Below are 26,495 nucleotides of genomic sequence, written 5' to 3'. Positions count from 1 at the left end.
TTAAATGAGAGTTAGGTTGCATTGAGGAAAATCTGAGCCCTAACCCTAACTGCCCAAACCCTTAGCTAGGGTTAGGGTTAGCATTATTAGAAAACATAGAGGATGTTTGATGGCATGGCTGTGTTTTAGGACAGAAGAGAAATGTAGGAAAAGTGTTATTTTAATGTTCTCTGCACATTTTTTTTCTTGCATATATGGCTCTATATACTGCATTGCCCTAAATGGGGGTATTGTCTAAATCCCCGAAAAGCAAAAGATTGAAAGAAAGTGTTTAAATGTCTCATTCTGTTGCATTTGGCATTGATTGCAGTGGCATTTTAATAGGTGTAGCTAAAATTCATTGAGTTTTCCAGACTCTTAAGCTATTTAACGCTGATACCATGCTCATGGAGAGCACCATTCCACACAAAATTTGCAATAACAGAATACTTGTCAAAAAGTGAAATTGTATCACTGTTGATACATTTTGTTTGTTGTGGCAAGGCTGCTAAGTCATTCCAGACTAATAGTTTGATGCCCTGGGTTATATTTTCTGCTTAAATGAGAGTTAGGTTGCATTGAGGAAAATCTGAGCCCTAACCCTAACTGCCCAAACCCTTAGCTAGGGTTAGGGTTAGCATTATTAGAAAATATAGAGGATGTTTGATGGCATGGCTGTGTTTTAGGACAGAAGTGAAATGTAGGAAAAGTGTTATTTTAATGTTCTCTGCACATTTTTTTTCTTGCATATATGGCTCTATATACTGCATTGCCCTTAATGGGGGTATTGTCTAAATCCCCGAAAAGCAAAAGATTGAAAGAAAGTGTTTAAATGTCTCATTCTGTTGCATTTGGCATTGAATGCAGTGGCATTTTAATAGGTGTAGCTAAAATTCATTGAGTTTTCCAGACTCTTAAGCTATTTAACGCTGATACCATGCTCATGGAGAGCACCATTCCACACAAAATTTGCAATAACAGAATACTTGTCAAAAAATGAATTTGTTTCCAGTTGATATATTTTTTTAGTTGTGGCAAGGCTGCTAAGTCATTCCAGACTAATAGTTTGATGCCCTGGGTTATATTTTCTGCTTAAATGAGAGATAGGTTGCATTGAGGAAAATCTGAGCCCTAACCCTAACTGCCCAAACCCTTAGCTAGGGTTAGGGTTAGCATTATTAGAAAACATAGAGGATGTTTGATGGCATGGCTGTGTTTTAGGACAGAAGTGAAATGTAGGAAAAGTGTTATTTTAATGTTCTCTGCACATTTTTTTTTCTTGCATATATGGCTCTATATACTGCATTGCCCTAAATGGGGATATTGTCTAAATCCCCGAAAAGCAAAAGATTGAAAGAAAGTGTTTAAATGTCTTATTCTGTTTCATTTGGCATTGAATGCAGTGGCATTTTAATAGGTGTAGCTAAAATGTATTGAGTTTTCCAGACTCTTAAGCTATTTAACGCTGATACCATGCTCATGGAGAGCACCATTCCACACAAAATTTGCAATAACAGAATACTTGTTAAAAACGGAAATTGTATCACAGTTGATATATTTTGTTAGTTTTGGCAAGGCTGCTAAGTCATTCCAGACTAATAGTTTGATGCCCTGGGTTATATTTTCTGCTTAAATGAGAGTTAGGTTGCATTGAGGAAAATCTGAGCACTAACCCTAACTGCCCAAACCCTTAGCTAGGGTTAGGGTTAGCATTATTAGAAAACATAGAGGATGTTTGATGGCATGGCTGTGTTTTAGGACAGAAGTGAAATGTAGGAAAAGTGTTATTTTAATGTTCTCTGCACATTTTTTTTTCTTGCATATATGGCTCTATATACTGCATTGCCCTAAATGAGGGTATTGTCTAAATCCCCGAAAAGCAAAAGATTGAAAGAAAGTGTTTAAATGTCTCATTCTGTTGCATTTGGCATTGAATGCAGTGGCATTTTAATAGGTGTAGCTAAAATTCATTGAGTTTTCCAGACTCTTAAGCTATTTAACGCTGATACCATGCTCATGGAGAGCACCATTCCACACAAAATTTGCAATAACAGAATACTTGTCAAAAAGTGAAATTGTATCACTGTTGATACATTTTGTTTGTTGTGGCAAGGCTGCTAAGTCATTCCAGACTAATAGTTTGATGCCCTGGGTTATATTTTCTGCTTAAATGAGAGTTAGGTTGCATTGAGGAAAATCTGAGCCCTAACCCTAACTGCCCAAACCCTTAGCTAGGGTTAGGGTTAGCATTATTAGAAAACATAGAGGATGTTTGATGGCATGGCTGTGTTTTAGGACAGAAGTGAAATGTAGGAAAAGTGTTATTTTAATGTTCTCTGCACATTTTTTTTCTTGCATATATGGCTCTATATACTGCATTGCCCTTAATGGGGGTATTGTCTAAATCCCCGAAAAGCAAAAGATTGAAAGAAAGTGTTTAAATGTCTCATTCTGTTGCATTTGGCATTGAATGCAGTGGCATTTTAATAGGTGTAGCTAAAATTCATTGAGTTTTCCAGACTCTTAAGCTATTTAACGCTGATACCATGCTCATGGAGAGCACCATTCCACACAAAATTTGCAATAACAGAATACTTGTCAAAAAATGAATTTGTTTCCAGTTGATATATTTTTTTAGTTGTGGCAAGGCTGCTAAGTCATTCCAGACTAATAGTTTGATGCCCTGGGTTATATTTTCTGCTTAAATGAGAGATAGGTTGCATTGAGGAAAATCTGAGCCCTAACCCTAACTGCCCAAACCCTTAGCTAGGGTTAGGGTTAGCATTATTAGAAAACATAGAGGATGTTTGATGGCATGGCTGTGTTTTAGGACAGAAGTGAAATGTAGGAAAAGTGTTATTTTAATGTTCTCTGCACATTTTTTTTTCTTGCATATATGGCTCTATATACTGCATTGCCCTAAATGGGGATATTGTCTAAATCCCCGAAAAGCAAAAGATTGAAAGAAAGTGTTTAAATGTCTTATTCTGTTTCATTTGGCATTGAATGCAGTGGCATTTTAATAGGTGTAGCTAAAATGTATTGAGTTTTCCAGACTCTTAAGCTATTTAACGCTGATACCATGCTCATGGAGAGCACCATTCCACACAAAATTTGCAATAACAGAATACTTGTTAAAAACGGAAATTGTATCACAGTTGATATATTTTGTTAGTTTTGGCAAGGCTGCTAAGTCATTCCAGACTAATAGTTTGATGCCCTGGGTTATATTTTCTGCTTAAATGAGAGTTAGGTTGCATTGAGGAAAATCTGAGCACTAACCCTAACTGCCCAAACCCTTAGCTAGGGTTAGGGTTAGCATTATTAGAAAACATAGAGGATGTTTGATGGCATGGCTGTGTTTTAGGACAGAAGTGAAATGTAGGAAAAGTGTTATTTTAATGTTCTCTGCACATTTTTTTTTCTTGCATATATGGCTCTATATACTGCATTGCCCTAAATGAGGGTATTGTCTAAATCCCCGAAAAGCAAAAGATTGAAAGAAAGTGTTTAAATGTCTCATTCTGTTGCATTTGGCATTGAATGCAGTGGCATTTTAATAGGTGTAGCTAAAATTCATTGAGTTTTCCAGACTCTTAAGCTATTTAACGCTGATACCATGCTCATGGAGAGCACCATTCCACACAAAATTTGCAATAACAGAATACTTGTCAAAAAGTGAAATTGTATCACTGTTGATACATTTTGTTTGTTGTGGCAAGGCTGCTAAGTCATTCCAGACTAATAGTTTGATGCCCTGGGTTATATTTTCTGCTTAAATGAGAGTTAGGTTGCATTGAGGAAAATCTGAGCCCTAACCCTAACTGCCCAAACCCTTAGCTAGGGTTAGGGTTAGCATTATTAGAAAACATAGAGGATGTTTGATGGCATGGCTGTGTTTTAGGACAGAAGTGAAATGTAGGAAAAGTGTTATTTTAATGTTCTCTGCACATTTTTTTTTCTTGCATATATGGCTCTATACAGTATACTGCATTGCCCTAAATGAGGGTATTGTCTAAATCCCCGAAAAGCAAAAGATTGAAAGAAAGTGTTTAAATGTCTCATTCTGTTGCATTTGGCATTGAATGCAGTGGCATTTTAATAGGTGTAGCTAAAATTCATTGAGTTTTCCAGACTCTTAAGCTATTTAACGCTGATACCATGCTCATGGAGAGCACCATTCCACACAAAATTTGCAATAACAGAATACTTGTCTAAAAATGAATTTGTTTCACAGTTGATATATTTTCTTAGTTGTGGCAAGGCTGCTAAGTCATTCCAGACTAATAGTTTGATGCCCTGGGTTATATTTTCTGCTTAAATGAGAGTTAGGTTGCATTGAGGAAAATCTGAGCCCTAACCCTAACTGCCCAAACCCTTAGCTAGGGTTAGGGTTAGCATTATTAGAAAACATAGAGGATGTTTGATGGCATGGCTGTGTTTTAGGACAGAAGTGAAATGTAGGAAAAGTGTTATTTTAATGTTCTCTGCACATTTTTTTTTCTTGCATATATGGCTCTATATACTGCATTGCCCTAAATGGGGATATTGTCTAAATCCCCGAAAAGCAAAAGATTGAAAGAAAGTGTTTAAATGTCTTATTCTGTTGCATTTGGCATTGAATGCAGTGGCATTTTAATAGGTGTAGCTAAAATTTATTGAGTTTTCCAGACTCTTAAGCTATTTAACGCTGATACCATGCTCATGGAGAGCACCATTCCACACAAAATTTGCAATAACAGAATACTTGTCAAAAAGTGAAATTGTATCACTGTTGATACATTTTTTTAGTTGTGGCAAGGCTGCTAAGTCATTCCAGACTAATAGTTTGATGCCCTGGGTTATATTTTCTGCTTAAATGAGAGATAGGTTGCATTGAGGAAAATCTGAGCCCTAACCCTAACTGCCCAAACCCTTAGCTAGGGTTAGGGTTAGCATTATTAGAAAACATAGAGGATGTTTGATGGCATGGCTGTGTTTTAGGACAGAAGTGAAATGTAGGAAAAGTGTTATTTTAATGTTCTCTGCACATTTTTTTTCTTGCATATATGGCTCTATATACTGCATTGCCCTAAATGGGGGTATTGTCTAAATCCCCGAAAAGCAAAAGATTGAAAGAAAGTGTTTAAATGTCTCATTCTGTTGCATTTGGCATTGAATGCAGTGGCATTTTAATAGGTGTAGCTAAAATTCATTGAGTTTTCCAGACTCTTAAGCTATTTAACGCTGATACCATGCTCATGGAGAGCACCATTCCACACAAAATTTGCAATAACAGAATACTTGTCAAAAAATGAATTTGTATCACAGTTTATACATTTTGATTGTTGTGGCAAGGCTTCTAAGTCATTCCAGACTAATAGTTTGATGCCCTGGGTTATATTTTCTGCTTAAATGACAGTTAGGTTGCATTGAGGAAAATCTGAGCCCTAACCCTAACTGCCCAAACCCTTAGCTAGGGTTAGGGTTAGCATTATTAGAAAACATAGAGGATGTTTGATGGCATGGCTGTGTTTTAGGACAGAAGTGAAATGTAGGAAAAGTGTTATTTTAATGTTCTCTGCACATTTTTTTTTCTTGCATATATGGCTCTATATACTGCATTGCCCTAAATGGGGATATTGTCTAAATCCCCGAAAAGCAAAAGATTGAAAGAAAGTCTTTAAATGTCTTATTCTGTTGCATTTGGCATTGAATGCAGTGGCATTTTAAGAGGTGTAGCTAAAATTTATTGAGTTTTCCAGACTCTTAAGCTATTTAACGCTGATACCATGCTCATGGAGAGCACCATTCCACACAAAATTTGCAATAACAGAATACTTGTTAAAAACGGAAATTGTATCACAGTTGATATATTTTGTTAGTTGTGGCAAGGCTGCTAAGTCATTCCAGACTAATAGTTTGATGCCCTGGGTTATATTTTCTGCTTAATTGAGAGTTAGGTTGCATTGAGGAAAATCTGAGCCCTAACCCTAACTGCCCAAACCCTTAGCTAGGGTTAGGGTTAGCATTATTAGAAAACATAGAGGATGTTTGATGGCATGGCTGTGTTTTAGGACAGAAGTGAAATGTAGGAAAAGTGTTATTTTAATGTTCTCTGCACATTTTTTTTTCTTGCATATATGGCTCTATATACTGCATTTCCCTAAATGAGGGTATTGTCTAAATCCCCGAAAAGCAAAAGATTGCAAGAAAGTGTTTAAATGTCTCATTCTGTTGCATTTGGCATTGAATGCAGTGGCATTTTAATAGGTGTAGCTAAAATTCATTGAGTTTTCCAGACTCTTAAGCTATTTAACGCTGATACCATGCTCATGGAGAGCACCATTCCACACAAAATTTGCAATAACAGAATACTTGTCAAAAAATGAATTTGTTTCACAGTTGATATATTTTGTTAGTTGTGGCAAGGCTGCTAAGTCATTCCAGACTAATACTTTGATGCCCTGGGTTATATTTTCTGCTTAAATGAGAGTTAGGTTGCATTGAGGAAAATCTGAGCCCTAACCCTAACTGCCCAAACCCTTAGCTAGGGTTAGGGTTAGCATTATTAGAAAACATAGAGGATGTTTGATGGCATGGCTGTGTTTTAGGACAGAAGTGAAATGTAGGAAAAGTGTTATTTTAATGTTCTCTGCACATTTTTTTTTCTTGCATATATGGCTCTATATACTGCATTGCCCTAAATGGGGATATTGTCTAAATCCCCGAAAAGCAAAAGATTGAAAGAAAGTGTTTAAATGTCTTATTCTGTTGCATTTGGCATTGAATGCAGTGGCATTTTAATAGGTGTAGCTAAAATTCATTGAGTTTTCCAGACTCTTAAGCTATTTAACGCTGATACCATGCTCATGGAGAGCACCATTCCACACAAAATTTGCAATAACAGAATACATGTCAAAAAGTGAAATTGTATCACTGTTGATACATTTTGTTTGTTGTGGCAAGGTTGCTAAGTCATTCCAGACTAATAGTTTGATGCCCTGGGTTATATTTTCTGCTTAAATGAGAGATAGGTTGCATTGATGAAAATCTGAGCCCTAACCCTAACTGCCCAAACCCTTAGCTAGGGTTAGGGTTAGCATTATTAGAAAACATAGAGGATGTTTGATGGCATGGCTGTGTTTTAGGACAGAAGTGAAATGTAGGAAAAGTGTTATTTTAATGTTCTCTGCACATTTTTTTTTCTTGCATATATGGCTCTATATACTGCATTGCCCTAAATGGGGATATTGTCTAAATCCCCGAAAAGCAAAAGATTGAAAGAAAGTGTTTAAATGTCTTATTCTGTTGCATTTGGCATTGAATGCAGTGGCATTTTAATAGGTGTAGCTAAAATTCATTGAGTTTTCCAGACTCTTAAGCTATTTAACGCTGATACCATGCTCATGGAGAGCACCATTCCACACAAAATTTGCAATAACAGAATACTTGTGAAAAAATGAATTTGTTTCACAGTTGATATATTTTGTTAGTTGTCGCAAATCTGCTAAGTCATTCCAGACTAATAGTTTGATGCCCTGGGTTATATTTTCTGCTTAAATGAGAGTTAGGTTGCATTGAGGAAAATCTGAGCCCTAACCCTAACTGCCCAAACCCTTAGCTAGGGTTAGGGTTAGCATTATTAGAAAACATAGAGGATGTTTGATGGCATGGCTGTGTTTTAGGACAGAAGTGAAATGTAGGAAAAGTGTTATTTTAATGTTCTCTGCACATTTTTTTTTCTTGCATATATGGCTCTATATACTGCATTGCCCTAAATGGGGATATTGTCTAAATCCCCGAAAAGCAAAAGTTTGAAAGAAAGTGTTTAAATGTCTTATTCTGTTGCATTTGGCATTGAATGCAGTGGCATTTTAATAGGTGTAGCTAAAATTTATTGAGTTTTCCAGACTCTTAAGCTATTTAACGCTGATACCATGCTCATGGAGAGCACCATTCCACACAAAATTTGCAATAACAGAATACTTGTTAAAAACGGAAATTGTATCACAGTTGATATATTTTGTTAGTTGTGGCAAGGCTGCTAAGTCATTCCAGACTAATAGTTTGATGCCCTGGGTTATATTTTCTGCTTAAATGAGAGTTAGGTTGCATTGAGGAAAATCTGAGCCCTAACCCTAACTGCCCAAACCCTTAGCTAGGGTTAGGGTTAGCATTATTAGAAAACATAGAGGATGTTTGATGGCATGGCTGTGTTTAAGGACAGAAGTGAAATGTAGGAAAAGTGTTATTTTAATGTTCTCTGCACATTTTTTTTTCTTGCATATATGGCTCTATATACTGCATTTCCCTAAATGAGGGTATTGTCTAAATCCCCGAAAAGCAAAAGATTGAAAGAAAGTGTTTAAATGTCTTATTCTGTTGCATTTGGCATTGAATGCAGTGGCATTTTAATAGGTGTAGCTAAAATTTATTGAGTTTTCCAGACTCTTAAGCTATTTAACGCTGATACCATGCTCATGGAGAGCACCATTCCACACAAAATTTGCAATAACAGAATACTTGTCAAAAAGTGAAATTGTATCACTGTTGATACAGTTTTTTAGTTGTGGCAAGGCTGCTAAGTCATTCCAGACTAATAGTTTGATGCCCTGGGTTATATTTTCTGCTTAAATGAGAGATAGGTTGCATTGAGGAAAATCTGAGCCCTAACCCTAACTGCCCAAACCCTTAGCTAGGGTTAGGGTTAGCATTATTAGAAAACATAGAGGATGTTTGATGGCATGGCTGTGTTTTAGGACAGAAGTGAAATGTAGGAAAAGTGTTATTTTAATGTTCTCTGCACATTTTTTTTCTTGCATATATGGCTCTATATACTGCATTGCCCTAAATGGGGGTATTGTCTAAATCCCCGAAAAGCAAAAGATTGAAAGAAAGTGTTTAAATGTCTCATTCTGTTGCATTTGGCATTGAATGCAGTGGCATTTTAATAGGTGTAGCTAAAATTCATTGAGTTTTCCAGACTCTTAAGCTATTTAACGCTGATACCATGCTCATGGAGAGCACCATTCCACACAAAATTTGCAATAACAGAATACTTGTCAAAAAATGAATTTGTATCACAGTTTATACATTTTGATTGTTGTGGCAAGGCTTCTAAGTCATTCCAGACTAATAGTTTGATGCCCTGGGTTATATTTTCTGCTTAAATGACAGTTAGGTTGCATTGAGGAAAATCTGAGCCCTAACCCTAACTGCCCAAACCCTTAGCTAGGGTTAGGGTTAGCATTATTAGAAAACATAGAGGATGTTTGATGGCATGGCTGTGTTTTAGGACAGAAGTGAAATGTAGGAAAAGTGTTATTTTAATGTTCTCTGCACATTTTTTTTTCTTGCATATATGGCTCTATATACTGCATTGCCCTAAATGGGGATATTGTCTAAATCCCCGAAAAGCAAAAGATTGAAAGAAAGTCTTTAAATGTCTTATTCTGTTGCATTTGGCATTGAATGCAGTGGCATTTTAAGAGGTGTAGCTAAAATTTATTGAGTTTTCCAGACTCTTAAGCTATTTAACGCTGATACCATGCTCATGGAGAGCACCATTCCACACAAAATTTGCAATAACAGAATACTTGTTAAAAACGGAAATTGTATCACAGTTGATATATTTTGTTAGTTGTGGCAAGGCTGCTAAGTCATTCCAGACTAATAGTTTGATGCCCTGGGTTATATTTTCTGCTTAATTGAGAGTTAGGTTGCATTGAGGAAAATCTGAGCCCTAACCCTAACTGCCCAAACCCTTAGCTAGGGTTAGGGTTAGCATTATTAGAAAACATAGAGGATGTTTGATGGCATGGCTGTGTTTTAGGACAGAAGTGAAATGTAGGAAAAGTGTTATTTTAATGTTCTCTGCACATTTTTTTTTCTTGCATATATGGCTCTATATACTGCATTTCCCTAAATGAGGGTATTGTCTAAATCCCCGAAAAGCAAAAGATTGCAAGAAAGTGTTTAAATGTCTCATTCTGTTGCATTTGGCATTGAATGCAGTGGCATTTTAATAGGTGTAGCTAAAATTCATTGAGTTTTCCAGACTCTTAAGCTATTTAACGCTGATACCATGCTCATGGAGAGCACCATTCCACACAAAATTTGCAATAACAGAATACTTGTCAAAAAATGAATTTGTTTCACAGTTGATATATTTTGTTAGTTGTGGCAAGGCTGCTAAGTCATTCCAGACTAATACTTTGATGCCCTGGGTTATATTTTCTGCTTAAATGAGAGTTAGGTTGCATTGAGGAAAATCTGAGCCCTAACCCTAACTGCCCAAACCCTTAGCTAGGGTTAGGGTTAGCATTATTAGAAAACATAGAGGATGTTTGATGGCATGGCTGTGTTTTAGGACAGAAGTGAAATGTAGGAAAAGTGTTATTTTAATGTTCTCTGCACATTTTTTTTTCTTGCATATATGGCTCTATATACTGCATTGCCCTAAATGGGGATATTGTCTAAATCCCCGAAAAGCAAAAGATTGAAAGAAAGTGTTTAAATGTCTTATTCTGTTGCATTTGGCATTGAATGCAGTGGCATTTTAATAGGTGTAGCTAAAATTCATTGAGTTTTCCAGACTCTTAAGCTATTTAACGCTGATACCATGCTCATGGAGAGCACCATTCCACACAAAATTTGCAATAACAGAATACATGTCAAAAAGTGAAATTGTATCACTGTTGATACATTTTGTTTGTTGTGGCAAGGTTGCTAAGTCATTCCAGACTAATAGTTTGATGCCCTGGGTTATATTTTCTGCTTAAATGAGAGATAGGTTGCATTGATGAAAATCTGAGCCCTAACCCTAACTGCCCAAACCCTTAGCTAGGGTTAGGGTTAGCATTATTAGAAAACATAGAGGATGTTTGATGGCATGGCTGTGTTTTAGGACAGAAGTGAAATGTAGGAAAAGTGTTATTTTAATGTTCTCTGCACATTTTTTTTTCTTGCATATATGGCTCTATATACTGCATTGCCCTAAATGGGGATATTGTCTAAATCCCCGAAAAGCAAAAGATTGAAAGAAAGTGTTTAAATGTCTTATTCTGTTGCATTTGGCATTGAATGCAGTGGCATTTTAATAGGTGTAGCTAAAATTCATTGAGTTTTCCAGACTCTTAAGCTATTTAACGCTGATACCATGCTCATGGAGAGCACCATTCCACACAAAATTTGCAATAACAGAATACTTGTGAAAAAATGAATTTGTTTCACAGTTGATATATTTTGTTAGTTGTCGCAAATCTGCTAAGTCATTCCAGACTAATAGTTTGATGCCCTGGGTTATATTTTCTGCTTAAATGAGAGTTAGGTTGCATTGAGGAAAATCTGAGCCCTAACCCTAACTGCCCAAACCCTTAGCTAGGGTTAGGGTTAGCATTATTAGAAAACATAGAGGATGTTTGATGGCATGGCTGTGTTTTAGGACAGAAGTGAAATGTAGGAAAAGTGTTATTTTAATGTTCTCTGCACATTTTTTTTTCTTGCATATATGGCTCTATATACTGCATTGCCCTAAATGGGGATATTGTCTAAATCCCCGAAAAGCAAAAGTTTGAAAGAAAGTGTTTAAATGTCTTATTCTGTTGCATTTGGCATTGAATACAGTGGCATTTTAATAGGTGTAGCTAAAATTTATTGAGTTTTCCAGACTCTTAAGCTATTTAACGCTGATACCATGCTCATGGAGAGCACCATTCCACACAAAATTTGCAATAACAGAATACTTGTTAAAAACGGAAATTGTATCACAGTTGATATATTTTGTTAGTTGTGGCAAGGCTGCTAAGTCATTCCAGACTAATAGTTTGATGCCCTGGGTTATATTTTCTGCTTAAATGAGAGTTAGGTTGCATTGAGGAAAATCTGAGCCCTAACCCTAACTGCCCAAACCCTTAGCTAGGGTTAGGGTTAGCATTATTAGAAAACATAGAGGATGTTTGATGGCATGGCTGTGTTTAAGGACAGAAGTGAAATGTAGGAAAAGTGTTATTTTAATGTTCTCTGCACATTTTTTTTTCTTGCATATATGGCTCTATATACTGCATTGCCCTAAATGGGGATATTGTCTAAATCCCCGAAAAGCAAAAGATTGAAAGAAAGTGTTTAAATTTCTTATTCTGTTGCATTTGGCATTGAATGCAGTGGCATTTTAAGAGGTGTAGCTAAAATTTATTGAGTTTTCCAGACTCTTAAGCTATTTAACGCTGATACCATGCTCATGGAGAGCACCATTCCACACAAAAGTTGCAATAACAAAATACTTGTCAAAAAGTGAAATTGTATCACAGTTTATACATTTTGATTGTTGTGGCAAGGCTTCTAAGTCATTCCAGACTAATAGTTTGATGCCCTGGGTTATATTTTCTGCTTAAATGACAGTTAGGTTGCATTGAGGAAAATCTGAGCCCTAACCCTAACTGCCCAAACCCTTAGCTAGGGTTAGGGTTAGCATTATTAGAAAACATAGAGGATGTTTGATGGCATGGCTGTGTTTTAGGACAGAAGTGAAATGTAGGAAAAGTGTTATTTTAATGTTCTCTGCACATTTTTTTTTTCTTGCATATATGGCTCTATATACTGCATTGCCCTAAATGAGGGTATTGTCTAAATCCCCGAAAAGCAAAAGATTGAAAGAAAGTGTTTAAATGTCTCATTCTGTTGCATTTGGCATTGAAATTAGTGGCATTTTAATAGGTGTAGCTAAAATTCATTGAGTTTTCCAGACTCTTAAGCTATTTAACGCTGATACCATGCTCATGGAGAGCACCATTCCACACAAAATTTGCAATAACAGAATACTTGTCAAAAAATGAATTTGTTTCACAGTTGATATATTTTGTTAGTTGTGGCAAGGCTGCTAAGTCATTCCAGACTAATAGTTTGATGCCCTGGGTTATATTTTCTGCTTAAATGAGAGTTAGGTTGCATTGAGGAAAATCTGAGCCCTAACCCTAACTGCCCAAACCCTTAGCTAGGGTTAGGGTTAGCATTATTAGAAAACATAGAGGATGTTTGATGGCATGGCTGTGTTTTAGGACAGAAGAGAAATGTAGGAAAAGTGTTATTTTAATGTTCTCTGCACATTTTTTTTCTTGCATATATGGCTCTATATACTGCATTGCCCTAAATGGGGGTATTGTCTAAATCCCCGAAAAGCAAAAGATTGAAAGAAAGTGTTTAAATGTCTCATTCTGTTGCATTTGGCATTGATTGCAGTGGCATTTTAATAGGTGTAGCTAAAATTCATTGAGTTTTCCAGACTCTTAAGCTATTTAACGCTGATACCATGCTCATGGAGAGCACCATTCCACACAAAATTTGCAATAACAGAATACTTGTCAAAAAGTGAAATTGTATCACTGTTGATACATTTTGTTTGTTGTGGCAAGGCTGCTAAGTCATTCCAGACTAATAGTTTGATGCCCTGGGTTATATTTTCTGCTTAAATGAGAGTTAGGTTGCATTGAGGAAAATCTGAGCCCTAACCCTAACTGCCCAAACCCTTAGCTAGGGTTAGGGTTAGCATTATTAGAAAACATAGAGGATGTTTGATGGCATGGCTGTGTTTTAGGACAGAAGTGAAATGTAGGAAAAGTGTTATTTTAATGTTCTCTGCACATTTTTTTTCTTGCATATATGGCTCTATATACTGCATTGCCCTTAATGGGGGTATTGTCTAAATCCCCGAAAAGCAAAAGATTGAAAGAAAGTGTTTAAATGTCTCATTCTGTTGCATTTGGCATTGAATGCAGTGGCATTTTAATAGGTGTAGCTAAAATTCATTGAGTTTTCCAGACTCTTAAGCTATTTAACGCTGATACCATGCTCATGGAGAGCACCATTCCACACAAAATTTGCAATAACAGAATACTTGTCAAAAAATGAATTTGTTTCCAGTTGATATATTTTTTTAGTTGTGGCAAGGCTGCTAAGTCATTCCAGACTAATAGTTTGATGCCCTGGGTTATATTTTCTGCTTAAATGAGAGATAGGTTGCATTGAGGAAAATCTGAGCCCTAACCCTAACTGCCCAAACCCTTAGCTAGGGTTAGGGTTAGCATTATTAGAAAACATAGAGGATGTTTGATGGCATGGCTGTGTTTTAGGACAGAAGTGAAATGTAGGAAAAGTGTTATTTTAATGTTCTCTGCACATTTTTTTTCTTGCATATATGGCTCTATATACTGCATTGCCCTAAATGGGGGTATTGTCTAAATCCCCGAAAAGCAAAAGATTGAAAGAAAGTGTTTAAATGTCTCATTCTGTTGCATTTGGCATTGAATGCAGTGGCATTTTAATAGGTGTAGCTAAAATTCATTGAGTTTTCCAGACTCTTAAGCTATTTAACGCTGATACCATGCTCATGGAGAGCACCATTCCACACAAAATTTGCAATAAGAGAATACTTGTCAAAAAATGAATTTGTATCACAGTTTATACATTTTGTTAGTTGTGGCAAGGCTGCTAAGTCATTCCAGACTAATAGTTTGATGCCCTGGGTTATATTTTCTGCTTAATTGAGAGTTAGGTTGCATTGAGGAAAATCTGAGCCCTAACCCTAACTGCCCAAACCCTTAGCTAGGGTTAGGGTTAGCATTATTAGAAAACATAGAGGATGTTTGATGGCATGGCTGTGTTTTAGGACAGAAGTGAAATGTAGGAAAAGTGTTATTTTAATGTTCTCTGCACATTTTTTTTTCTTGCATATATGGCTCTATATACTGCATTTCCCTAAATGAGGGTATTGTCTAAATCCCCGAAAAGCAAAAGATTGCAAGAAAGTGTTTAAATGTCTCATTCTGTTGCATTTGGCATTGAATGCAGTGGCATTTTAATAGGTGTAGCTAAAATTCATTGAGTTTTCCAGACTCTTAAGCTATTTAACGCTGATACCATGCTCATGGAGAGCACCATTCCACACAAAATTTGCAATAACAGAATACTTGTCAAAAAATGAATTTGTTTCACAGTTGATATATTTTGTTAGTTGTGGCAAGGCTGCTAAGTCATTCCAGACTAATAGTTTGATGCCCTGGGTTATATTTTCTGCTTAAATGAGAGTTAGGTTGCATTGAGGAAAATCTGAGCCCTAACCCTAACTGCCCAAACCCTTAGCTAGGGTTAGGGTTAGCATTATTAGAAAACATAGAGGATGTTTGATGGCATGGCTGTGTTTTAGGACAGAAGTGAAATGTAGGAAAAGTGTTATTTTAATGTTCTCTGCACATTTTTTTTTCTTGCATATATGGCTCTATATACTGCATTGCCCTAAATGGGGATATTGTCTAAATCCCCGAAAAGCAAAAGATTGAAAGAAAGTGTTTAAATGTCTTATTCTGTTGCATTTGGCATTGAATGCAGTGGCATTTTAATAGGTGTAGCTAAAATTCATTGAGTTTTCCAGACTCTTAAGCTATTTAACGCTGATACCATGCTCATGGAGAGCACCATTCCACACAAAATTTGCAATAACAGAATACTTGTCAAAAAGTGAAATTGTATCACTGTTGATACATTTTGTTTGTTGTGGCAAGGCTGCTAAGTCATTCCAGACTAATAGTTTGATGCCCTGGGTTATATTTTCTGCTTAAATGAGAGATAGGTTGCATTGATGAAAATCTGAGCCCTAACCCTAACTGCCCAAACCCTTAGCTAGGGTTAGGGTTAGCATTATTAGAAAACATAGAGGATGTTTGATGGCATGGCTGTGTTTTAGGACAGAAGTGAAATGTAGGAAAAGTGTTATTTTAATGTTCTCTGCACATTTTTTTTTCTTGCATATATGGCTCTATATACTGCATTGCCCTAAATGGGGATATTGTCTAAATCCCCGAAAAGCAAAAGATTGAAAGAAAGTGTTTAAATGTCTTATTCTGTTGCATTTGGCATTGAATGCAGTGGCATTTTAATAGGTGTAGCTAAAATTCATTGAGTTTTCCAGACTCTTAAGCTATTTAACGCTGATACCATGCTCATGGAGAGCACCATTCCACACAAAATTTGCAATAACAGAATACTTGTGAAAAAATGAATTTGTTTCACAGTTGATATATTTTGTTAGTTGTCGCAAATCTGCTAAGTCATTCCAGACTAATAGTTTGATGCCCTGGGTTATATTTTCTGCTTAAATGAGAGTTAGGTTGCATTGAGGAAAATCTGAGCCCTAACCCTAACTGCCCAAACCCTTAGCTAGGGTTAGGGTTAGCATTATTAGAAAACATAGAGGATGTTTGATGGCATGGCTGTGTTTTAGGACAGAAGTGAAATGTAGGAAAAGTGTTATTTTAATGTTCTCTGCACATTTTTTTTTCTTGCATATATGGCTCTATATACTGCATTGCCCTAAATGGGGATATTGTCTAAATCCCCGAAAAGCAAAAGATTGAAAGAAAGTGTTTAAATGTCTTATTCTGTTGCATTTGGCATTGAATGCAGTGGCATTTTAATAGGTGTAGCTAAAATTTATTGAGTTTTCCAGACTCTTAAGCTATTTAACGCTGATACCATGCTCATGGAGAGCACCATTCCACACAAAATTTGCAATAACAGAATACTTGTTAAAAACGGAAATTGTATCACAGTTGATATATTTTGTTAGTTGTGGCAAGGCTGCTAAGTCATTCCAGACTAATAGTTTGATGCCCTGGGTTATATTTTCTGCTTAAATGAGAGTTAGGTTGCATTGAGGAAAATCTGAGCCCTAACCCTAACTGCCCAAACCCTTAGCTAGGGTTAGGGTTAGCATTATTAGAAAACATAGAGGATGTTTGATGGCATGGCTGTGTTTAAGGACAGAAGTGAAATGTAGGAAAAGTGTTATTTTAATGTTCTCTGCACATTTTTTTTTCTTGCATATATGGCTCTATATACTGCATTGCCCTAAATGGGGATATTGTCTAAATCCCCGAAAAGCAAAAGATTGAAAGAAAGTGTTTAAATGTCTCATTCTGTTGCATTTGGCATTGAAATTAGTGGCATTTTAATAGGTGTAGCTAAAAGTCATTGAGTTTTCCAGACTCTTAAGCTATTTAACGCTGATACCATGCTCATGGAGAGCACCATTCCACACAAAATTTGCAATAACAGAATACTTGTCAAAAAATGAATTTGTTTCACAGTTGATATATTTTGTTAGTTGTGGCAAGGCTGCTAAGTCATTCCAGACTAATAGTTTGATGCCCTGGGTTATATTTTCTGCTTAAATGAGAGTTAGGTTGCATTGAGGAAAATCTGAGCCCTAACCCTAACTGCCCAAACCCTTAGCTAGGGTTAGGGTTAGCATTATTAGAAAACATAGAGGATGTTTGATGGCATGGCTGTGTTTTAGGACAGAAGAGAAATGTAGGAAAAGTGTTATTTTAATGTTCTCTGCACATTTTTTTTCTTGCATATATGGCTCTATATACTGCATTGCCCTAAATGGGGGTATTGTCTAAATCCCCGAAAAGCAAAAGATTGAAAGAAAGTGTTTAAATGTCTCATTCTGTTGCATTTGGCATTGATTGCAGTGGCATTTTAATAGGTGTAGCTAAAATTCATTGAGTTTTCCAGACTCTTAAGCTATTTAACGCTGATACCATGCTCATGGAGAGCACCATTCCACACAAAATTTGCAATAACAGAATACTTGTCAAAAAGTGAAATTGTATCACTGTTGATACATTTTGTTTGTTGTGGCAAGGCTGCTAAGTCATTCCAGACTAATAGTTTGATGCCCTGGGTTATATTTTCTGCTTAAATGAGAGTTAGGTTGCATTGAGGAAAATCTGAGCCCTAACCCTAACTGCCCAAACCCTTAGCTAGGGTTAGGGTTAGCATTATTAGAAAACATAGAGGATGTTTGATGGCATGGCTGTGTTTTAGGACAGAAGTGAAATGTAGGAAAAGTGTTATTTTAATGTTCTCTGCACATTTTTTTTCTTGCATATATGGCTCTATATACTGCATTGCCCTTAATGGGGGTATTGTCTAAATCCCCGAAAAGCAAAAGATTGAAAGAAAGTGTTTAAATGTCTCATTCTGTTGCATTTGGCATTGAATGCAGTGGCATTTTAATAGGTGTAGCTAAAATTCATTGAGTTTTCCAGACTCTTAAGCTATTTAACGCTGATACCATGCTCATGGAGAGCACCATTCCACACAAAATTTGCAATAACAGAATACTTGTCAAAAAATGAATTTGTTTCCAGTTGATATATTTTTTTAGTTGTGGCAAGGCTGCTAAGTCATTCCAGACTAATAGTTTGATGCCCTGGGTTATATTTTCTGCTTAAATGAGAGATAGGTTGCATTGAGGAAAATCTGAGCCCTAACCCTAACTGCCCAAACCCTTAGCTAGGGTTAGGGTTAGCATTATTAGAAAACATAGAGGATGTTTGATGGCATGGCTGTGTTTTAGGACAGAAGTGAAATGTAGGAAAAGTGTTATTTTAATGTTCTCTGCACATTTTTTTTTCTTGCATATATGGCTCTATATACTGCATTGCCCTAAATGGGGATATTGTCTAAATCCCCGAAAAGCAAAAGATTGAAAGAAAGTGTTTAAATGTCTTATTCTGTTGCATTTGGCATTGAATGCAGTGGCATTTTAATAGGTGTAGCTAAAATTTATTGAGTTTTCCAGACTCTTAAGCTATTTAACGCTGATACCATGCTCATGGAGAGCACCATTCCACACAAAATTTGCAATAACAGAATATTTGTTAAAAACGGAAATTGTATCACAGTTGATATATTTTGTTAGTTTTGGCAAGGCTGCTAAGTCATTCCAGACTAATAGTTTGATGCCCTGGGTTATATTTTCTGCTTAAATGAGAGTTACTGTAGGTTGCATTGAGGAAAATCTGAGCACTAACCCTAACTGCCCAAACCCTTAGCTAGGGTTAGGGTTAGCATTATTAGAAAACATAGAGGATGTTTGATGGCATGGCTGTGTTTTAGGACAGAAGTGAAATGTAGGAAAAGTGTTATTTTAATGTTCTCTGCACATTTTTTTTTCTTGCATATATGGCTCTATATACTGCATTGCCCTAAATGAGGGTATTGTCTAAATCCCCGAAAAGCAAAAGATTGAAAGAAAGTGTTTAAATGTCTCATTCTGTTGCATTTGGCATTGAATGCAGTGGCATTTTAATAGGTGTAGCTAAAATTTATTGAGTTTTCCAGACTCTTAAGCTATTTAACGCTGATACCATGCTCATGGAGAGCACCATTCCACACAAAATTTGCAATAACAGAATACTTGTCAAAAAGTGAAATTGTATCACTGTTGATACATTTTGTTTGTTGTGGCAAGGCTGCTAAGTCATTCCAGACTAATAGTTTGATGCCCTGGTTTATATTTTCTGCTTAAATGAGAGTTAGGTTGCATTGAGGAAAATCTGAGCCCTAACCCTAACTGCCCAAACCCTTAGCTAGGGTTAGGGTTAGCATTATTAGAAAACATAGAGGATGTTTGATGGCATGGCTGTGTTTTAGGACAGAAGTGAAATGTAGGAAAAGTGTTATTTTAATGTTCTCTGCACATTTTTTTTTCTTGCATATATGGCTCTATATACTGCATTGCCCTAAATGAGGGTATTGTCTAAATCCCCGAAAAGCAAAAGATTGAAAGAAAGTGTTTAAATGTCTCATTCTGTTGCATTTGGCATTGAATGCAGTGGCATTTTAATAGGTGTAGCTAAAATTCATTGAGTTTTCCAGACTCTTAAGCTATTTAACGCTGATACCATGCTCATGGAGAGCACCATTCCACACAAAATTTGCAATAACAGAATACTTGTCTAAAAATGAATTTGTTTCACAGTTGATATATTTTCTTAGTTGTGGCAAGGCTGCTAAGTCATTCCAGACTAATAGTTTGATGCCCTGGGTTATATTTTCTGCTTAAATGAGAGTTAGGTTGCATTGAGGAAAATCTGAGCCCTAACCCTAACTGCCCAAACCCTTAGCTAGGGTTAGGGTTAGCATTATTAGAAAACATAGAGGATGTTTGATGGCATGGCTGTGTTTTAGGACAGAAGTGAAATGTAGGAAAAGTGTTATTTTAATGTTCTCTGCACATTTTTTTTTCTTGCATATATGGCTCTATATACTGCATTGCCCTAAATGGGGATATTGTCTAAATCCCCGAAAAGCAAAAGATTGAAAGAAAGTGTTTAAATGTCTTATTCTGTTGCATTTGGCATTGAATGCAGTGGCATTTTAATAGGTGTAGCTAAAATTTATTGAGTTTTCCAGACTCTTAAGCTATTTAACGCTGATACCATGCTCATGGAGAGCACCATTCCACACAAAATTTGCAATCACAGAATACTTGTCAAAAAATGAATTTGTTTCCAGTTGATATATTTTTTTAGTTGTGGCAAGGCTGCTAAGTCATTCCAGACTAATAGTTTGATGCCCTGGGTTATATTTTCAGCTTAAATGAGAGTTAGGTTGCATTGAGGAAAATCTGAGCCCTAACCCTAACTGCCCAAACCCTTAGCTAGGGTTAGGGTTAGCATTATTAGAAAACATAGAGGATGTTTGATGGCATGGCTGTGTTTTAGGACAGAAGTGAAATGTAGGAAAAGTGTTATTTTAATGTTCTCTGCACATTTTTTTTTTCTTGCATATATGGCTCTATATACTGCATTGCCCTAAATGGGGATATTGTCTAAATCCCCGAAAAGCAAAAGATTGAAAGAAAGTGTTTAAATGTCTTATTCTGTTGCATTTGGCATTGAATGCAGTGGGATTTTAATAGGTGTAGCTAAAATTTATTGAGTTTTCCAGACTCTTAAGCTATTTAACGCTGATACCATGCTCATGGAGAGCACCATTCCACACAAAATTTGCAATAACAGAATACTTGTTAAAAACGGAAATTGTATCACAGTTGATATATTTTGTTAGTTTTGGCAAGGCTGCTAAGCCATTCCAGACTAATAGTTTGATGCCCTGGGTTATATTTTCTGCTTAAATGAGAGTTAGGTTGCATTGAGGAAAATCTGAGCCCTAACCCTAACTGCCCAAACCCTTAGCTAGGGTTAGGGTTAGCATTATTAGAAAACATAGAGGATGTTTGATGACATGGCTGTGTTTTAGGACAGAAGTGAAATGTAGGAAAAGTGTTATTTTAATGTTCTCTGCACATTTTTTTTATTGCATATATGGCTCTATATACTGCATTGCCCTAAATGGGGGTATTGTCTAAATCCCCGAAAAGCAAAAGATTGAAAGAAAGTGTTTAAATGTCTCATTCTGTTGCATTTGGCATTGAATGCAGTGGCATTTTAATAGGTGTAGCTAAAATTCATTGAGTTTTCCAGACTCTTAAGCTATTTAACGCTGATACCATGCTCATGGAGAGCACCATTCCACACAAAATTTGCAATAACAGAATACTTGTCAAAAAGTGAAATTGTATCACTGTTGATACATTTTTTTAGTTGTGGCAAGGCTGCTAAGTCATTCCAGACTAATAGTTTGATGCCCTGGGTTATATTTTCTGCTTAAATGAGAGATAGGTTGCATTGAGGAAAATCTGAGCCCTAACCCTAACTGCCCAAACCCTTAGCTAGGGTTAGGGTTAGCATTATTAGAAAACATAGAGGATGTTTGATGGCATGGCTGTGTTTTAGGACAGAAGTGAAATGTAGGAAAAGTGTTATTTTAATGTTCTCTGCACATTTTTTTTCTTGCATATATGGCTCTATATACTGCATTGCCCTAAATGGGGGTATTGTCTAAATCCCCGAAAAGCAAAAGATTGAAAGAAAGTGTTTAAATGTCTCATTCTGTTGCATTTGGCATTGAATGCAGTGGCATTTTAATAGGTGTAGCTAAAATTCATTGAGTTTTCCAGACTCTTAAGCTATTTAACGCTGATACCATGCTCATGGAGAGCACCATTCCACACAAAATTTGCAATAACAGAATACTTGTCAAAAAATGAATTTGTTTCCAGTTGATATATTTTTTTAGTTGTGGCAAGGCTGCTAAGTCATTCCAGACTAATAGTTTGATGCCCTGGGTTATATTTTCTGCTTAAATGAGAGATAGGTTGCATTGAGGAAAATCTGAGCCCTAACCCTAACTGCCCAAACCCTTAGCTAGGGTTAGGGTTAGCATTATTAGAAAACATAGAGGATGTTTGATGGCATGGCTGTGTTTTAGGACAGAAGTGAAATGTAGGAAAAGTGTTATTTTAATGTTCTCTGCACATTTTTTTTTCTTGCATATATGGCTCTATATACTGCATTGCCCTAAATGGGGATATTGTCTAAATCCCCGAAAAGCAAAAGATTGAAAGAAAGTGTTTAAATGTCTTATTCTGTTGCATTTGGCATTGAATGCAGTGGCATTTTAATAGGTGTAGCTAAAATTTATTGAGTTTTCCAGACTCTTAAGCTATTTAACGCTGATACCATGCTCATGGAGAGCACCATTCCACACAAAATTTGCAATAACAGAATACTTGTTAAAAACGGAAATTGTATCACAGTTGATATATTTTGTTAGTTTTGGCAAGGCTGCTAAGTCATTCCAGACTAAAAGTTTGATGCCCTGGGTTATATTTTCTGCTTAAATGAGAGTTAGGTTGCATTGAGGAAAATCTGAGCACTAACCCTAACTGCCCAAACCCTTAGCTAGGGTTAGGGTTAGCATTATTAGAAAACATAGAGGATGTTTGATGGCATGGCTGTGTTTTAGGACAGAAGTGAAATGTAGGAAAAGTGTTATTTTAATGTTCTCTGCACATTTTTTTTTCTTGCATATATGGCTCTATATACTGCATTGCCCTAAATGAGGGTATTGTCTAAATCCCCGAAAAGCAAAAGATTGAAAGAAAGTGTTTAAATGTCTCATTCTGTTGCATTTGGCATTGAATGCAGTGGCATTTTAATAGGTGTAGCTAAAATTTATTGAGTTTTCCAGACTCTTAAGCTATTTAACGCTGATACCATGCTCATGGAGAGCACCATTCCACACAAAATTTGCAATAACAGAATACTTGTCTAAAAATGAATTTGTTTCACAGTTGATATATTTTCTTAGTTGTGGCAAGGCTGCTAAGTCTTTCCAGACTAATAGTTTGATGCCCTGGGTTATATTTTCTGCTTAAATGAGAGTTAGGTTGCATTGAGGAAAATCTGAGCCCTAACCCTAACTGCCCAAACCCTTAGCTAGGGTTAGGGTTAGCATTATTAGAAAACATAGAGGATGTTTGATGGCATGGCTGTGTTTTAGGACAGAATTGAAATGTAGGAAAAGTGTTATTTTAATGTTCTCTGCACATTTTTTTTTCTTGCATATATGGCTCTATATACTGCATTGCCCTAAATGGGGATATTGTCTAAATCCCCGAAAAGCAAAAGATTGAAAGAAAGTGTTTAAATGTCTTATTCTGTTGCATTTGGCATTGAATGCAGTGGGATTTTAATAGGTGTAGCTAAAATTTATTGAGTTTTCCAGACTCTTAAGCTATTTAACGCTGATACCATGCTCATGGAGAGCACCATTCCACACAAAATTTGCAATAACAGAATACTTGTTAAAAACGGAAATTGTATCACAGTTGATATATTTTGTTAGTTTTGGCAAGGCTGCTAAGTCATTCCAGACTAATAGTTTGATGCCCTGGGTTATATTTTCTGCTTAAATGAGAGTTAGGTTGCATTGAGGAAAATCTGAGCCCTAACCCTAACTGCCCAAACCCTTAGCTAGGGTTAGGGTTAGCATTATTAGAAAACATAGAGGATGTTTGATGACATGGCTGTGTTTTAGGACAGAAGTGAAATGTAGGAAAAGTGTTATTTTAATGTTCTCTGCACATTTTTTTTCTTGCATATATGGCTCTATATACTGCATTGCCCTAAATGGGGGTATTGTCTAAATCCCCGAAAAGCAAAAGATTGAAAGAAAGTGTTTAAATGTCTCATTCTGTTGCATTTGGCATTGAATGCAGTGGCATTTTAATAGGTGTAGCTAAAATTCATTGAGTTTTCCAGACTCTTAAGCTATTTAACGCTGATACCATGCTCATGGAGAGCACCATTCCACACAAAATTTGCAATAACAGAATACTTGTCAAAAAGTGAAATTGTATCACTGTTGATACATTTTTTTAGTTGTGGCAAGGCTGCTAAGTCATTCCAGACTAATAGTTTGATGCCCTGGGTTATATTTTCTGCTTAAATGAGAGATAGGTTGCATTGAGGAAAATCTGAGCCCTAACCCTAACTGCCCAAACCCTTAGCTAGGGTTAGGGTTAGCATTATTAGAAAATATAGAGGATGTTTGATGGCATGGCTGTGTTTTAGGACAGAAGTGAAATGTAGGAAAAGTGTTATTTTAATGTTCTCTGCACATTTTTTTTCTTGCATATATGGCTCTATATACTGCATTGCCCTAAATGGGGGTATTGTCTAAATCCCCGAAAAGCAAAAGATTGAAAGAAAGTGTTTAAATGTCTCATTCTGTTGCATTTGGCATTGAATGCAGTGGCATTTTAATAGGTGTAGCTAAAATTCATTGAGTTTTCCAGACTCTTAAGCTATTTAACGCTGATACCATGCTCATGGAGAGCACCATTCCACACAAAATTTGCAATAACAGAATACTTGTCAAAAAATGAATTTGTTTCCAGTTGATATATTTTTTTAGTTGTGGCAAGGCTGCTAAGTCATTCCAGACTAATAGTTTGATGCCCTGGGTTATATTTTCTGCTTAAATGAGAGATAGGTTGCATTGAGGAAAATCTGAGCCCTAACCCTAACTGCCCAAACCCTTAGCTAGGGTTAGGGTTAGCATTATTAGAAAACATAGAGGATGTTTGATGGCATGGCTGTGTTTTAGGACAGAAGTGAAATGTAGGAAAAGTGTTATTTTAATGTTCTCTGCACATTTTTTTTTCTTGCATATATGGCTCTATATACTGCATTGCCCTAAATGGGGATATTGTCTAAATCCCCGAAAAGCAAAAGATTGAAAGAAAGTGTTTAAATGTCTTATTCTGTTGCATTTGGCATTGAATGCAGTGGCATTTTAATAGGTGTAGCTAAAATTTATTGAGTTTTCCAGACTCTTAAGCTATTTAACGCTGATACCATGCTCATGGAGAGCACCATTCCACACAAAATTTGCAATAACAGAATACTTGTTAAAAACGGAAATTGTATCACAGTTGATATATTTTGTTAGTTTTGGCAAGGCTGCTAAGTCATTCCAGACTAATAGTTTGATGCCCTGGGTAATATTTTCTGCTTAAATGAGAGTTAGGTTGCATTGAGGAAAATCTGAGCACTAACCCTAACTGCCCAAACCCTTAGCTAGGGTTAGGGTTAGCATTATTAGAAAACATAGAGGATGTTTGATGGCATGGCTGTGTTTTAGGACAGAAGTGAAATGTAGGAAAAGTGTTATTTTAATGTTCTCTGCACATTTTTTTTTCTTGCATATATGGCTCTATATACTGCATTGCCCTAAATGAGGGTATTGTCTAAATCCCCGAAAAGCAAAAGATTGAAAGAAAGTGTTTAAATGTCTCATTCTGTTGCATTTGGCATTGAATGCAGTGGCATTTTAATAGGTGTAGCTAAAATTCATTGAGTTTTCCAGACTCTTAAGCTATTTAACGCTGATACCATGCTCATGGAGAGCACCATTCCACACAAAATTTGCAATAACAGAACACTTGTCAAAAAGTGAAATTGTATCACTGTTGATACATTTTGTTTGTTGTGGCAAGGCTGCTAAGTCATTCCAGACTAATAGTTTGATGCCCTGGGTTATATTTTCTGCTTAAATGAGAGTTAGGTTGCATTGAGGAAAATCTGAGCCCTAACCCTAACTGCCCAAACCCTTAGCTAGGGTTAGGGTTAGCATTATTAGAAAACATAGAGGATGTTTGATGGCATGGCTGTGTTTTAGGACAGAAGTGAAATGTAGGAAAAGTGTTATTTTAATGTTCTCTGCACATTTTTTTTTCTTGCATATATGGCTCTATATACTGCATTGCCCTAAATGAGGGTATTGTCTAAATCCCCGAAAAGCAAAAGATTGAAAGAAAGTGTTTAAATGTCTCATTCTGTTGCATTTGGCATTGAATGCAGTGGCATTTTAATAGGTGTAGCTAAAATTCATTGAGTTTTCCAGACTCTTAAGCTATTTAACGCTGATACCATGCTCATGGAGAGCACCATTCCACACAAAATTTGCAATAACAGAATACTTGTCAAAAAGTGAAATTGTATCACTGTTGATACATTTTTTTAGTTGTGGCAAGGCTGCTAAGTCATTCCAGACTAATAGTTTGATGCCCTGGGTTATATTTTCTGCTTAAATGAGAGTTAGGTTGCATTGAGGAAAATCTGAGCCCTAACCCTAACTGCCCAAACCCTTAGCTAGGGTTAGGGTTAGCATTATTAGAAAACATAGAGGATGTTTGATGGCATGGCTGTGTTTTAGGACAGAATTGAAATGTAGGAAAAGTGTTATTTTAATGTTCTCTGCACATTTTTTTTTCTTGC

Source organism: Atractosteus spatula, chromosome 25 (genome assembly GCF_055471065.1).
Source record: "Atractosteus spatula isolate fAtrSpa1 chromosome 25, fAtrSpa1.hap1, whole genome shotgun sequence".
Classification (NCBI taxonomy): domain Eukaryota; kingdom Metazoa; phylum Chordata; class Actinopteri; order Semionotiformes; family Lepisosteidae; genus Atractosteus; species Atractosteus spatula.
The sequence above is the reverse complement of the archived record's forward strand: the minus strand, read 5'-3'. Positions refer to the sequence as shown.